The sequence below is a fragment of the Nannospalax galili genome, unplaced genomic scaffold (assembly GCF_000622305.1).
Source record: "Nannospalax galili isolate Female #2095 unplaced genomic scaffold, S.galili_v1.0 scaffold2261, whole genome shotgun sequence".
Lineage (NCBI taxonomy): Eukaryota > Metazoa > Chordata > Mammalia > Rodentia > Spalacidae > Nannospalax > Nannospalax galili.
Genome location: NW_008344084.1, coordinates 54,039 through 71,145, shown reverse-complemented (window position 1 = coordinate 71,145; position 17,107 = coordinate 54,039). Strand labels below are relative to the sequence as shown.

Sequence of the window (17,107 nt, the reverse complement as noted above, 5' to 3'; positions counted from 1 at the left end):
CAAAAACATATGGGCATCGAGGAAGAAAAGAACCTTCTTCTTTGAGTTATAAGACTCAAACTCACATGAGAACCTGGAGAAGAATAAAAAGGCTAGATAAAGGTTTCTCCCATCTGATTTCTATATAGATTCAAGAATATCTCTAAGAACATAAAGAAGTTACCACAATCAAGAATATAGATGAAGGCTGGTGAGCTGGCTCAGCAGGTGCTAAAGGTAGAAATCTAACGAATACAAGTAGAACAACAGAATCCCAGTGTCTGTACCAAAATAATATTACACCAAGTAAAATATTAGATTTTTTTCTCATGTATAAACAATCAGGAAAAGAAAAGGAACTAGGGCTTTTTAAAATTGAAAATAATTCAAAAATTTAATAACCATTTGAAAGAATGATGCTGAAAGGGACAAATCTCTGATCATCAGGCCTAGAGCTTTTATATAAACTAAAAATTGTATTTATCTTTGTATATATTTTAAATTTTTTCTTATTTTTGTACCCTATGAAGGAAAAAGTTTCAAACCTTAGAATGAATATAATAGTCCTATAGCAATCCTATGAGATGATTATTTATTCACCAAACATTATGTAAGTCCTTAATATTAGTGTTACACACTAGACTGGGGTTCAAAGATATAAAGATGAGAAGGAACAGTATAAACACCATGGAAGAAATAGACAAGTATATATAAATGAGGGAGTAAATCTTAATGACATAAGCCAGCAGATAGAAGGTATTACAAAGGCACAGAACAGGGATCTGACACCAGAGTCAAGGCTGGTGGGGGCGGGGCTTAGAAAACACTTCCAGATAGTGATATTTGAGTAGTCATATGCTTGTTTGTTTGTGGTGTTGGGGATCACACCCAGGACCTTGTATACGCCAGGTAGGTGCTCTAACATTGAGTTACATCCTCAGCCGGAGTTAATTCTTAAGATGAGGAAAAGGGCTAGAGAGATGGCTCAGGGGTTAAGAACACTGGTTGTTCTTGCAGAAGACCTGGGTTCAAATCCCAGCACCCACATAGCAGCTAATAACTGTCCGTAATTCCAGTCCTAGGGAATCCGACAGCCTCTTTTGACCTCCGCAGGCATTGCACGACACGAGTGCACTTACCTACATGCAGGCAATACACGCATACACATAAAATAAAAATAGTAAATAAAATTAAAAAAAAAAAGAGCACTGTCTCCTCTTGTAGAGGACCCAGGTTTGGGTCCCAGCACCCACACGGAGGTTAATAATCATTGTTAACTCCAGTTCCTGGGGATCTGACACCCTGTTCTGACCTCCGTGGGCATTGTATGACATGGGTGCACTTACATACATGTGGACAAACACTCATACACATAAAAATAATAAAATATTTTTAAAAAGGTGAAGAAAGAAGTAGGTAGCTAAGATCTTCTTTATTTGGCTATCAACATGAGAAATACTATAGAGTGAGATAAACACAGCAGATAAAGAGTGGCCAGGTACAGCTCTGTGAAGTGAGGAAAGGAGGTAGAAGATTATATACAGAAAGAAAAGAGCACAGAAAGCCTGTCAGCAAGAAATACAGTACAGTATGGTAACTATTAGTTTTCTGTTACTGCTATAACAATTACTAAAATGAACAAAAATACTATTTTACAGTTCTAGAGTTAGAAGTTTGAACTGGTCTCACTGGGCTCAAGACAGTGTTGTTGGCCTGCCTTTCTTATGAAGGCTGTAGTGGGAAATCTGTTTCCTCACCTTTTCCTTGGCTCAGAGTTGGAGTCAATTCTCTCCTTCCACTTGTTGGTCCCATGGATTGAACTGTGGTTGTTAGGCTTGGCAGCAAATACCTTTACAAGGCTGAGCCATCTTGCTGCCCTTCCACAAGAATTTTAGAATCAAGCTTGCTTGGCTTCTGACTAAGACTGTGTGGTGGTTTGAATGAAAATGTCCTTCATAGGCTCCAAGTATTTGAACACTTTGTCCCCAGATGATGGCGCTGTTTTGGGAGATTTTAGAGGGTGTGGCTATCCTGGAGGAAGCATGTCACTGGAGGTGGGCTTAGAGAAAGAATTCTTAAGTCTTGCCAGATTCCCAGTCGCTCTCTTGCTTCCTGTGCCTGCATGATGATGTGAGAGCTTAGCTTCTGCTGCTCCTGCTCCAACCACCTCCAGCCACCACGCTGCCCTGCCGTGATGGACTGTAATTCCCCTGGAACTGTAAGCGCAAATAAACTCTTCCTTCTTTTCTTTTCTTTTTCTTTCTTTTTTTTTTTTTTGGTCCTTTTGAGACAGGGTCTCCCTGGAGCCCCAGCTGTCCTGGAACTCACTACGTAGACCAGGCTGGCCTTGAACTCACAGAGATCTGCCTGCCTCTGCCTCCCAAGTGCTGGGATTAAAGGCGTGTGCTACCACGCCCAGCCAAACTATAAATTGCTTAGGTCAGTGTTTCTATGACAGCAACAGAAAAGTGACTAATACAGACTGCATTAAATCTATATGTCAACTTGTGAGAATTGAAATCCACACAAAATAATGTCTTCTGACTCAAGAAAATAGGTTCTCTTCATTTATTTAGTTCTTCTTTTATTTCAACAATGCCTTGTAGTTTTCACTGTACAGTTCTTTTGCCAGATTTACCCCATAAATCTCATGTTTTTTTTAATGATTTGTGAATGGTATTGGATTATAATATCAATATTAAAAAATTTATTATAATGATGTGAGATTTACCCCATAAATCTCATGTTTTTTATGATTTGTAAATGGTATTGGATTATAATATCAATATTTAAAAATTTATTATTATGATGATGTGAGTATGCACACATGGGTACATGGGTCATGGTGAACATGTGCAGGTTAGAGAACCAACATTGTAGAGCGGGTTCTCTCCCTTTGACCTTTATGTGGGTCCTGGGGATACAAGTCAGGTCACCAGGCTTGAGCCACAAGTGCCTTTACCTGCTGAGTCATCTTGTTGTCCCTAGATCTCAATCTCTGATTGCTCATCGATAGTATATACAAATGTAACTGAATTTTATGTATTGATCTTATAATCTGCAACCTTACTAAATATACTTACTAGTTCTAGGAAGTTTTTTTCTAGATTCTGTTGAATCTTTTACATAGACGATTATGTCACTTGCAAATTAAAGTTGTACTTCTTATTTTCCCAATGAAAAATCATGTTCCCATTCCAGGCCAGCTGGGGATACAGGGAGACTCTGTCTCAAAAAAAAAAAAGAGAGAGAGAAAGAGAAAAAAAAATCATGTTCCCTCCTATCATTTGCCTCATTACGCTGGCTAAAACATCCATATAACATTAAATAGAAGACGAGAACAAAATCCTATTTTTTATTTTGTAAATATTTATTTATTTGTATGTTGGGGGGGCTGTGCATGTCACAGCATGTGTGTGGAGGTCAGAGGACAACTTGAAGGAGTCTCACCAGGGATTAACCTCAGGTTTTCAGGTTTGGCACTTGCTTTAACCTCTGAGTCACCTCACCTGCCTGAAATTCATGTTCTTGATTTTGAAGAGAAAAATTCAGATTTTGTCATTATGTGGAATATTGGCTATAGGCTTTTTGTAGATATTCTTTAATAAGTAGAAGTATTATTCCTAGTACAGTTCTTCCCCTGGAACTGGAGTTTGAGTTTTTTTGAGATTGAAACCAAGATTTAAATGAAGAATGCTAGATTTTTTTCAAATGCCTTTTCTGAATGTACTAAGATTTCAGGTGGTTTTTCTTTTGTGGTTTGTTGATATACTGAGTTAACTGACTAAATGTGTTACATGTATTATTAGCTGCCTCATAATTTACATTCTTTTAAAGATACCTGACTGTGATTTTAAAAAAATCCATGTAATATAAAATTCACTATTCAGTGGTTGTCTATTTTTGGTTTCTATGGATTTCCTTAGTCTTAACATTTCATATAAATGGAATCATATAATAAGTGGCCTTTTGCATATTTTACTTAGCATAACGTTTCCAAGGTTCATATTTTTTTAGCATGAAACAATACTTCATTTTTTCCCTTTAAAAAAAATGAATCAAATTTTATAATAGGGTTCCTTTTGACATTTTCATACCCGCACAGAACATACTTTGATCGTATTCACATCCTCCCATCACCCCCTTTTGTTCCTCTTTTCCTCTCCTCTTGGGTTCCCTTACCCCTCCTCTTCTTCACAATCCCTTTTCTGCTTTCATGTATTTTTAAAAATTTTTTGATTACATTTTTATTTATTTACTTGTATGTGTGTGTGTGTGTGTGTGTGTGTGTGTGTGTGTGTGTGTGTGTATGCGCACGTGCATACCAGGATATGCACGTGGAGGTCAGAGGGAAACTTTGGAAGTCAGTTCTCTCCTTCTACCATGTGGGTCCTGGGGATCGAACTCACATTGTCATGCTTGGTGGAAGGCATTTTTTAAACTGATGAGCAATCTTGTCAGCCTCTCATGCAGTTTTTAAAAATCTAAATTCTGCATATGAAAAAAATGTGTGTCTTTCTGAATTTTTCTTTATAAAAATATTTTATTTTTTGTTATTTTTATTTTATGTGTATGAGTGTATTGCCTGCATGTATGTGAGTACACCTGTGTTATGCAATGCTGCAGAGGTCAGAAGAGGGTTTCAGATTCCCCTGTAACTGGAGTTAAGTACCGTTCATAGCCGCCATGTGGGTGCTGGGACTTGAACCTGGGTCCTCTGCAAGAGCAGTCAGTGCTCTTAACCGCTGAGCCATCTCTCCAGCCCCTTTCTGAATTTGTCTTATTCTGCTCAAAATAATGTGCTTCAGTTCCATCCATTTGATGACTTATTTTTTAATTGAGGCAAAGAAATGGAGAGCTGGGGATCTAGTGCAGTCATAATGTACTTTCCAACTAAGTCCAATGACCTGGGTTCAAACCTCAATACCACAAAGAAATAAAGAAAAACTATTCTTAGAATATAAGCATTAAGAATGATGGGGAGGGGACACAAACTACTTCATTTCTCTTTGCAATTAGTCATACTTAGACAATCTTGGTTTTCTTCTGTCCAAATTCATTCCATCCCTATTGATCAAGTTCCATGAGCTCTAAGTTGAGTTAATGATACTGACTTCTCCCTTTGCTAACTATGTCAGCATTTATTATCTATCAGTCAACTGCATTCTGCCATATTTATTAACTGTGCTTAAGCTTTAAATGATATCATTGGGGGCTGGAGAGATGGTTTAGTGGTTAAGTGCACATACTGTTCTTGTAGAGGATCCTAGTTTGGTTTCCAGCACCTACATTGGGTAGCTCACAACCATTTGTAACTCCAGCTCCATGGTATCCCTGAATTCTGCAGGCACCTGCACTCACACATGTACATACCCCCACACAGACACATACACATAATTTAAAAAATCTTTAAATAATATCAAGGCTGATATCCAGAGAAACAAGATTAGAAAGTGTCAAAGAAACAGAGTCTAGGGCCAGCAAAACAGCTCAGCAGGTCAAATCGCTTGCTACAAGTGATGGATTGAGTTGTGAATTTAACAGAAGTTAGAGTTACCTGGGAGATGGGCTTCTAGGCATGTCTATGAGGGATTATCTTGATTACATTAATTGAGGTTAGGAAGGCCTGAGGTGGGAAGGATGGCACCATTTCCTAGGCAGGGGATCTTGGGCTATATAAAAGCATAGAACCTGAACTGAGCATGGGCATGTAGGCACACATTGCTTTGTTCTTCTGACTACAGATGCAATGTCACCAGCTGCCTGGAGCATCTGATACTTGACTTTCCCACCATCCATAATGGACTGTAACCTGGAACTGTGATCTAAAATAAGCCCTTTCTCCTTTAAGTTGCTTCTGTCATGGTATTTTATCCCATTAACTGGAAAGGAAACTAAGACACCCAACAACTTGAGTTCAATCCCCAGATCTTACAATGAAAGGAGAGAATTGACTCCCAAAGGTTGTCTTCTGACCTTCACACATGTGCAAACTCACATACATATATCATATACACTGATAATAGTAATAGTAATAATAATAATGGAAATTAAAAAAAGAAGAAAACAGGCTCTGGGATCAGACTTGGGTTCAAATTCTGACTGTCCCTTGAGAAACATGCTTAACCTTTCAGTAATTTAGGTTCTTCAATATGCAGATGATATTTAACAACATTACTGTGAGGATTAAATAAGCAAATATGTACAAAACAGACCAGTGTTTGTGTGACAGTAAGTTTTCCTGGTTGTTTTGTTTTTCAAACATTTATTTATTTTGTGTATAGTGTTTGAGTGCAGGCATGTGCATAACACAATATGTATATACCACAGCATGTCAGAGGACAATTTGTGGGGAGTCAGTGTCAGTTCTCCCCTCCCCCATGTGGATTCCAGGGATTGCCAGACTTGGTGGCAAGTGCCTTTACTGGCTGAGACACCTTGCTGGTGCCTACACAGAAGTCATCAATGACAATAGTCATATAGCAGCCACTCAGAACTTCCACTTCTGTGAGGATGAGGCAATATACTTTTTCCTATTTCTCTCATTTTTATTTTATTTATTTATTTAATCTGTATGAGTGTTTTGCCTGCACATGTGTAAGTGCACCTATGTCATGCAAAGCCTGTGGAGGTCATAGAAATGGGGTTATGGATGGTTGACAGCCACGAGATAAATGTTGGAATTGAACTCGGGTCTTTTGCAAGAGCATTCAGGCTATGGACAGTTGATGGCTGCCAGGTAAATGCTGGGAATTGAACTTGGATCTTCTACAAGAGTATCCAGTGCTCTTAATCACTGAGCCATCTCTCCAGACCCATTAGAAAAGATTTTTAAAAAAAGGTTTATTTATTTTATATGTATGCCCGAGTGTGTGTGTGTGTGTGTGTGTGTGTGTGTGTGTGTGTGTGTCTGTGTCTGTGTGTGCCACATGCATGTAGGTACCCAAAGAGGTCAGATGAGGGTATCAGATCCCCTTGAACTGGAGTTACAGTTACAGTTACAGCTTACAGTTGTAAGCTGCCTGATGTGAATGCTGAGAACAAAACCCAGGTCCTCTGCAAGAGCAACAAGCACTCTTAACTAGTGAGCCATCTCTCCAGCCCCCCAGGAAGTATTAAAAAAAAGACCTTAATTAATATAGTCTCCCTAGAAGAAACTCATTTAAAATATAGACTATAAAAAGGATTAAAAAGACATATTATGAAAATGATGATGAAATCAGGAATGATTATATTATAAGATAAAGTAGACTTTAGAACAAACAATATTACCAAAGAAAGAAAATATTATATAATGATAGGAGGGTCACTCTGCCCAAGAAGCATAATAACTGCCTTGAATTTGTATGAAAGGAGACACAGTTAAATCCGCAATAACATTTTCTACTCTTCTCTCAGCAACGGACTAAGCAACTAATTTGCTAGAAAACCAGTAAGGATCTTAACATCTATCAATCAACATAACTTGCATTTATTTTTAAAAAACCCAAAGCAGCCCGGCGTGGTGGCGCACGCCTTTAATCCCAGCCCTTGGGAGGCAGAGGCAGGTGGATCTCTCTGAGTTCAAGGCCAGCCTGGCCTACATAGTGAATTCCAGGACAGTTGGGGCTACAGGGAGACCCTGTCTCAAAAAGACAAAACAAAACAAAACAAAAAAAACACCAAAAAAACCAAAACAAAACCCCAAAGCAAGTAGAAAGATAAAATAGAAAAAAAAGACAAAGGTCAGTGAAACTGAAAACAGAAAAAGTACTGTATAGAAGAACCAATAAGTGGTCTGGGGAGATGGCTGACTCCTCAGATAAAATGCTTGCTGCACAAGCATAAGGACCTGAGTTCAGAGCTTCAGTATCCACTTAAGAGCCAGGTGGGGTAGGACATTGTAACTCCAGCACTGGGGGTACAGGTAGAGATAGGAAGATCCTGGGGGTTTGCTTGTCAGTCAGTCTGGCTGAATCAGTGAGCTCTAGGTTCAGTGAGAGATCATGTCTCAAAAAATAAGATGGAGAGAAACAGGGAGACAACTGATGTCAACCTCTGACTTCTACAAGCTCATTCACAGGCTTGCACACTCCCACCATGTGTACACCACATATATGGACATACACATACAAGATCAATGTAGAAAATCTGGTTCACTGAAAATATGAATATGATTGGTTAACTTCTGACAAGAGTGATAAAGAAAAAAGAGAGTGTTAAGAAGATAGTTAAGTCACTAAAGTGCTTGTCTTGCAAGCATAAAGACTTGAATTTGATTTCTAGAACCCACCCCAAAAATAGCCAAGTGTAGTGGTGCACTTGTAATTCCAGGGCTGGAGAAGCAGAGATAAACAGATCACTGTTTGCTGGTCAGCTAGCCTAGCCTACTTGGTGAGCTCCAGGCTAGTGAAAGATCCTATCTCAAAAATCAAGGTAGACAGCTCCTGAGGTTGTCCTCTGGCCTCTGCTCATGCACACACATGCTCACACACATACACCCACAGAAATACACCACCCACATACATGCACTCCCACACATACATACATACATACATACATACAAAAAAAGAAAAAGAAAAAAAGAGAAGACATAATATCAATAGGAGAAATGCCATTATCAACCCTGCAGACATCAAAAGAATAACAGAGGAATACTACATGCATATAGCCCATCCAGTCCTCAAACTTGCAACATAGCTGACACTGGGCTTGACCTGATCCTGGAATCTCCATTTCCCAAGTGCTGGGATTGCAGGTACGCTCCACTACTGACAGCTATAAATATGACAGATGAAAAAAATTGCTCAAAAAGCACAAACTGCAGGGCTGGAGAGATAGCTCAGTGGTTAAGAGCACTGACTGCTCTTGAAGAAGACCTGGGTTCAAATCCCAGCACCCACATGGCAGCTAACAACTGTCCATAACTCCAGTTCCAGGGGATCTGAGACCCTCTTCTGTCTGAGAGCCTTGCACAATACAGGTGCACTTAATGCATGCAGGCAATACACTCATACACACAAAATAAAAATAATAAAATGTTTTTTTTAAAAAAGCACAAACTGCTTTCTGAGACCTGGCTGCGCCTCAGCCATGGCTTTTCAAGATATCAGGGAGACACCCGTAGAGCCAGAGGTGGTGACTCACCAAATTCAAACCACTCTGACCAGCTGCAAGGTGAAATCTCTGGAGAAGGTGTGTGCTGACTTGATCAGAGGTGCGAAGGTAAAGAACCTCAAAACGAAAGGCCTTGTTCTCATGCCCACCAAGACTTTGAGAATCACTACAAGAAAAACACCTTGTGGTGAAGGTTCCAAGACATGGGATCCATTCCAGATGAGAATCCACAAGCAACTCATTGACCTACACAGTCCTTCTGAGATTGTTAAGCAGATCACTTCCATCAGTATTGAGCCAGGCCCAGAGGTAGAAGTCACATTGTGGTTGCCTAAGTCAGCTATTTAATAAATTGACTTAACCAGATGTTAAAAAAATTAAAAAGCACAAACTACTACAACTTAACCCAGTCAGAAAAGATTAACTGAAACAGCCTTAAAATTTTTTTACGAATTTGAATTTATAATTTTAAAACTACCAAAGGTAGATCTGTATGCTCAAATGGGTGTACTAGAGAATTCTACCAAACGTTTTAAAAATGAATTAAAGGGCTGGTGGTGAAGCTCAGTGGTAGAATACTTTCCTAGCACACCTGAAACTGCTCATTCGCCAGCACTGCAATAAATAAATAAAGGATAGCAATTGTATGAAATCTCTTTGAGAAAGTATAAGAGACCACTTCCCACAACATTTTATTAAGCTACTATTATCCTGGACCAAAGTCAAAGACAATACCAACAAAAAGAAAAGGCCAATGTCTGTCACAAATAGGACTAAAATATGCTTAACAAAACATGAACATCTAATGCCCAAGGCACTGGGCTCAATTCCCCAAACCACACACCAAAACAAAACAAAACAAAAACATGAGTGATATATTTAATGAATTATATAACACAACCAAAGAGTTCATTACAGGGAATATAAAACTGATAGAATATCTGAAAACAATCAATGCAATCCACCATATTAAAAGGCTTTCAAAAACTACATAGTCCTATGAAATTATGCAGAAAAAAAAACACTTAAAATTCAATGCACATTTATGCTAAAAATTCTCAGAAAAAAAGACCAGGAATGGTGGCACGTGTCTAGTCTCAGCACTTGAGAGGCTGAATCAGAAGGATTGCCAGTTTCAGGTCACCCATGATGTTGTTTGTATCAGTCAGCCAATCAATCATTAATCAAATCTCAGAAAAAGGTAGGAATAGAAGAGAAAAATTTCAATTTGATAAAAAGCATCCACAACAAACATAGCAAACATTGTATCTACTGGAAAAGAGATGAATGCCTTCCTCTAGGATTCAGAACAAGGAGAGATGCCTGTTCTCTCCAGTCATTTTACAAAGTAGTGGTGAAATGTGAGTTCAGCAGGGTCACATGACACAAAAATACAAGTCAGTTATTTCTATAGCCTAGAAATGAACATATAGAAAACAAAACTAAAACAATACTAATTATAATTACTAAAAAAAGAAATAGGTGCAAGTATAACATCACTTGTGTGATGAAAACTATAAAACACTGAAGAAAGAAAACACTGACAATACAGAAATGAAAAGACATCCAATGTTCACGGACTGAAAGACTCAATAATAAAGATGTTTCCAAATGCAATTAACACCATTCTAACAAAAATTTCAGCAAGCTTCTTTTGCAGATAAAGACAAGACTATTCTAAAATTTATGTGGAAAGGCAAAAGAACTAAAACAGTTAAATGGCGCATTTAAATGGAAGGATAAGGCAGGAAGGAAGTTTACATTATTTCAAGAGTTATTATATAGTTTAGTAGTTGAGCAAGTTGAGCACTGTAGTGCTGGAGAAATAGACACATTAACTAACAGAACACAACAGAGAACCCAGAAATAGGCCCATATAAATATACTTGAGTGATGTTTGTTTTAAAGTACTGTAGTTTATATTGTGTTACTAGATCTATGAGTTTGTCAAATACATCAAAGCATCATGTGACATACTATTTTATACTGAATATATCCTCAGTCCTCCACTTACTTTTTATTCCCTGCTGCCCTCTGACAAAATCTTAACAACTAAGTTTTTTGTTGTCTCTAAGTTTTACCTTTTCTAGCATGTCGTATAGCTTGAACAGAGTATGCGACCTTATAGACTGGCTTTTTAGTTTTACTCCAAGGTCCTTCTGTGTTTTTCATGGCTTGATAGCTCTTTCTTTTCAGGACTGAATACCACTCCATTATTTGAATACCCATTCACCTACTAAACACCTTAAGATTGAGTATCCTTTTATTTGGATTTTCTTTGATTTCTCACTAGAATTTTATAGTATTTTTTTCCTCCTGTGGCCCCCAGCTGACCTTGAACTCACTGGCCTTGATTTCATAAAAATCTGACTGCCTTTGCCTCCTGGGTGTTGAAATTAAAGGTATATGCTACCATGCAGGCTTTTCATACAGTTCTTGTACATACTTTGTTAGGTTTATGTATATGTATATCTTTTCTTATCCTTTCTTTCAGTCCCTTTTTTCCTGTGCTGTGTTTTAAATTTCAGAGGTTTTGTTTGTTTGTTTGTTTTTTTAGCATATAGGAAATTTTATCCTTGCTAAATTCTGAATTTTTTGAAGGAACAAATAAAAAAATCTGGAAGTAATTCAGATGTCCTTTAATATACGAACAATTAAATTGTAGTGTATAACTATACCATAGACTACTATTCAACAATATGTTCTTTATTGTCATTTTTAGATGTCCTTTAATATATGAACAATTAAATTGCAGTGTAAAACTATACCATAGACTACTACTCAAAAATATGTTTATTGTCATTTTTTTCCCTTTTCTTTTTCATCTTTTTGAGACAGGGTCTCCCTTGTAGCCCCAGCTGGCCTGGATTTGCTATGGAGGCCAGGTTGGCTTCAAAATCACAGAGATCTGCCTGCCTCTGCCTCCCGAGTGCTGGGATCAAAGGTGTGCACCACCACGCCTTTGTATGAGTGTATGTGTATGAGTGTATTACCTGCATGTAGGTAAGTGCACCTATGTCTTGCAATGCCCAAAGAGGTCAGAAGAGGATGTCGGATCCCCTGGGAGTTATGGACAGATGTTAGCTGCCTTGTGGGTGCTAGGATTTGAACCCGGCTCTTCTGCAAGAACAACCAGTGTTCTTTACTGCTGAGCCATCTCTCCAGCCCCTGTTCTTTTGTTTTTGAGACAAGAGTTTTACTATGTAATCCAGGCTGGCCTTGAACTCATGAGTCTCCTGTCTCAGTCTCCTCAGTGCTAGTAGAGTCACAAGTACGTCTGGCTCTATCCAGTAATTAAAAAAAAATTTTATGTGTATGAGTGTATTGCCTGCATGTACGTAAGTGCGCCCATGTTGTGCATTACCTGCAGGGTTCAGAAGATGGCATTGGATCTCCTGAAACTGGAGTTATTAGTTGTTAGCTACCATGCGGGTGCTGGGAATTGAACCTGGGTCCTCTGCAAGAGCAGTTAGTGCTCTTAACCCCTGAGCCATCTCTCTAGCCTCTCTAGTCAGTAATTTTTATTTATTAATTTTTTTAGTGACAGGGTCTCCCTGTAGCCCCAGCTAGCCTCAAACTCACTATGTAGAACAGGCTGGCCTCAGTCTCACGGAGATCCACCTGCCTCTGCCTCTTGAGTGCTGGGATTAAACGTGTGTGTCACCACACCCAGCCCCATTGAGTAGTATATTGGTTCCTTTTCTCATTGCTCTGAAAAAATACCTGAATAAGCAAATTAAAAGAGGAAGGATTTATTTTGGCTCATAGTTTCAGATATTTCTGTAATCTTGGTTCCACTGATCCTGGACTGTCATGAGGCACAACATCATGGTAGCAGAAGCATATGGAAGAGACTGTTTACCTATGACAGACAAGAAGAAAAGAGCAAGGAAGAGAGGGAACAAAGCACATCCTCAAAGGCACACACCTAGGATCTACTTTCTCCAGCTTGGCCCGACCTCCTAAAGTTTCCACAATTTCCTAAAATAGTGCCATAAGTTGGGGACTATACCTTCAACACAAGCCTTTTGGAGAGACATTTCATATTCAAAGCACGACATTATGCTCCTAGCTCCCAAAGGCTCACAGCTATCTTATAACACAAAACACATTCAATCTAAGAGTTCTGAAAGTCCTAAAAGTTCCAGCATTGCCCAAAACTCCAATTTCAGGGCTGGAGAGATGGTTCAGCGGTTAAGAACATTGGTTGTTCTTGCAGAAGACCTGGGTTCGAATCCCAGCACCCACATGGCGGCTAACAACTGTCCATAACTCCAGTTCCAGGGGATCTGACAGCCTCCTCTGTTCTCCGAGGGCACTGCATGACATGGGTGCACTTACCTACATGCAGGCAATACATATATACACATAAAATAAAAATAATAAAATATTTTTAAAAACCCTCCAATTTTAAAGACTGAGAGACTCAAGGCAAATTGTTACCTGTGACCTACTATTTTTAAAAAATCAAAAAGTTATGTTCTCTCAAGATGCAAAACCATAGAGTAATCATTCTGATTCCAATACAGAGGAATAGGAGAATAGCCAGCATCAAACCAAAGGAAAAAACAAACTCAATGGGCAACCCCCAAAGCCTGTAATTCCATGTCCGACATCTATTGTAGTGCGCTGTGAGGGCCAAAGAGCTTGAGTAGCTCTGCTCCTGTTGCCATAGCCCACTCACATGGTCTCTCTTCTGAGTTAGCACTTTCTGCCTGTGGTTTTCCTCAGCCAGATGGCCCATGCTCCTGGCAATTCCAACATGAGGTCTTCATTGCATCTTAGGCTTCAGTCTCATAGCTTCAATTGTCCCCTCAGAGGCTGCCTGCAGGGAACCTGACCCTACCACATATTGTCTGGACTACCAGGCCTTCCTTTGAAATTGGGATAGAAAGCTCTGTGATCTCACAATCTACATGCCTGTAAAACTGCATCATGTGGATGATGGTCTGCTGCCAAACTGAATGTTGACTAGGTAACCTTGAACCAAAGCTGCCTGGGCAGTCAAACCTAGAAAAGTACTTTCCAAAGAATCTCTGTGCATGCAGAAGCCACTTGTAGTTCTTTCCAAAGCAGTGTCTTTGAAATGAATTTACATCTTTACAACCTTGATCTTGGCATGAATAGGGTAGAACCAATTCCTGAGGTGCCCTTAAGACATTTTTCTTTCTTTTTCTTTTTTCTTTGTTTGTTTGAGACAGTCTCATATATCCCTGGCTGGCCTGGAACTATGTAGACCAAGAGAGCTGCCTGCCCCTGTCCGGGATTAAAAGCATGTGCCACCATACCTGGCTAAGACCGCTTTCTTGTTACTCTGATGCAAAGTACTTGGCTTCTCTTTAAAGACTCTAATCTCTTCAACAATCACACCATCCTTGGCCCCAACTTCAAACATTTATTCATTCATTATCTGTCTGTCTGTCTGTCTATCTACTGAACTACAAGTTTTTCAAATTCATCTGGTTTATATTCTCCCTGTAAATCTGATTAAAAGCAGTCAGCAATAGCCATGCCAGGCTGAATGATGGGGTGCCTTAAAATTTTATCTACCAGATTAATTAATCTGTTACCTTTCAATTCAGCTCCTCCAAAGTCTCAGGCATGGCAAATATAAGCAAAGTTTGTACTAGCAATGGCCTTTAGTACAGTTCTCAAGAGTATTCTCACTGCCATCTAGAACATGGAAAGTCTAGATTTTATTGTCTACTTCCATCAGCATTCTGGTCTGAGCTCCCACCAAAATGTTTCATAAAGCTGCACTTAGAGTACCTGCATCTCCTAACTCTGCCAAATTCTCCCTACAAACCAGTTGCAAAGGCTTCTGAGCCACATGGTCAGTAACAGTTATATATCAATGACCCCAAAGCTCAGTGCCAACTTTCTGTTAGTATGGTGCTGCCATGACAAAATACCTGAGAAAACAACCTCAGGGAGAAAGGATTTATTCTGTCTCACAGTTTCAGAGGTTATGGTCATTTGGCTCTGTGGTTCTGGATAGGTATGGAGTGAAGCAGAAAATAATGTGAAAAAGGGTGATGTCAGAAGTTGTTCACTTTATAGTGGCCAAAAAAAGGGAGAGAAAAGGAAACGGAAGGGAGAGAGCAAGCCACAATACACCCTTCAAAGCCACGCCCCCAGTTACTGTCTTCTATAGCCCATTCAGTAAGAATTCATCAACAGATTAACCAATTGAGGAAGTTCAGTGCCCTCATGATCCAATCAACAGCACTATCAGCTGGGGACCAGGACTTCAACACAATAGCCTTTTGGGGGGAACATTTCATATTCAAACCATAAAAGTATACTTGGCTTACACAAAGTTCCAATCTTATAACTGCAGGAACAAATGTTTTATGTTACTCTATATAATAACATCTGAAGTTACAAAGTTATAGGAATAGAGAATAGGTTAGTGGTTACTGAGGTTAAGTGTTCGCAGCAGAGGGGCAGGACGGTCAATATAGTTCCATGCTGCTGCCTATAGCTCCCGAGTTCTTTATAAAGACCTCTACTCAGGTGAAGACATAATTTGTAACTTTGCTGCAGAAAATAATTTTAGGATGAGCCACTATGAAGAATTGGAGTTTATTAAGAAGAGATTTTTGTTGCTCTTTGCATGTGCATGGGTGTGTGCACATCTTCAGACCCAAGAAGAAATTTTTAACATAGTTTTAAGCACTGGGCAGGGCAGTGGGAGAGGTCAATAGAATAAAAGGTAGTCAGAAAAAAGATAACACATATCCCTAGTGTAAGTGTGAACTTATCAAGAGAAATATGTGTTTAAGTATCTTAGCAATAGTTGTATACATGATTTTAGTAGCTCTCAAATAACATCTCAAAGGGTTGCTAAAGAATTTTTTAAAAATCTATATATGTATATAATTATAGGGTAGTTCTAGAGGTGTGTTGGACAGGATTGTTATCTGAAAAGGTAAAACCACAGTATTTTACCACGATGGTTGCACAAGGGGTTAAGACATATCTTTTATTGTAAATGGGGGTTCTTTTGAGATTTCTAGAAAACTGCATGTTGACACCTGGGAAAGGAGAAAGGCCATAATAAGGTCATATATATGCCTAGGCCTTAAGCATGATTCACTGCTATTTTAACACTCTAATTTGAAACATATTTATATAAAAAGAATCCCTACAAAAAAAAAGAATCCCTACAATGATGGTAATATTTTTCATCAACAGAGTTCACCACCTAATGAGTATTGATACTTTAGGTCTGAGTGAAGAAAAAAAATTTTTTTAAATTTAAAAAGTGAAAAAAAACTATCTGTGTAGGCAAACTTTATAGCAAATGTATTAATTGTGTTAGAATTATAGACTCTCAGACGATGAGAGGCTTCAACCTGACTCCTGGGCTAGGTTTCCTTTCCCCTCCCGTGTCCCCTTAATTTTTTCTGTCTTTTTGTTCTATCTCATAAGCATTGGGATGAGATTGAGAAAGAACAGAGTGAGAGCACATGAGAGAGAGAGAGAGACAGAGAGAGACAGAGACAGAGGAAGAGGAAGAGTGACAATGACAATGAAAGGGCAACATGATAGGTGCTTGTGGTAATAGAAATGAGTTGTATCTTAACTGTACCAATATCAATACTCTGGCTGATATTCTATTATAGTTTTAAGGTGTGTTACCGCTGGGGACAACTAAGAAAGTGAGTTTTTTTTTATATTAGTTCTTTTTTTTTTTTTTTGGTCTTTTTGAGACAGGGTCTCCTGTAGCCCCAGCTGTCCTGGAACTCACTATGTAGACCAGGCTGGCCTCGAACTCACAGAGATCTGCCTGTTTCTGCCTCCCAAGTGCTGGGATTAAAGACGTGAGCCACCACACCCAGCTATTTTTATTAATTTTATTTTATGTGTATGCATGCATTGCCTGCATGAAGGTAAGTGCACCTATGTTGTGCAATGCCCGCAGAGGTCAGAAGAGGCTATCGGACCCCCTGGAACTGGAGTTATGGACAGTTGTTAGCTGCTATGTGGGTGCTGGGATTTGAACCCAGGTCTTCTGCAAGAACAGTGT

The 17,107-nt window shown here is 39.0% G+C and overlaps 1 non-coding gene and 1 pseudogene across 1 annotated transcript; both read left to right on the top strand.

Annotated features, from left to right (window-relative positions):
- Positions 1-9,051: 9,051 nt before the first annotated feature.
- Positions 9,052-9,423, top strand: LOC103739872 (annotated as a pseudogene).
- A 6,818-nt stretch (positions 9,424-16,241) lies between these two features.
- Positions 16,242-16,314, top strand: LOC115071579. The gene has a single exon (XR_003850679.1). It is a non-coding gene; the product is annotated as a small nucleolar RNA SNORD56 (small nucleolar RNA).
- Positions 16,315-17,107: the final 793 nt, after the last annotated feature.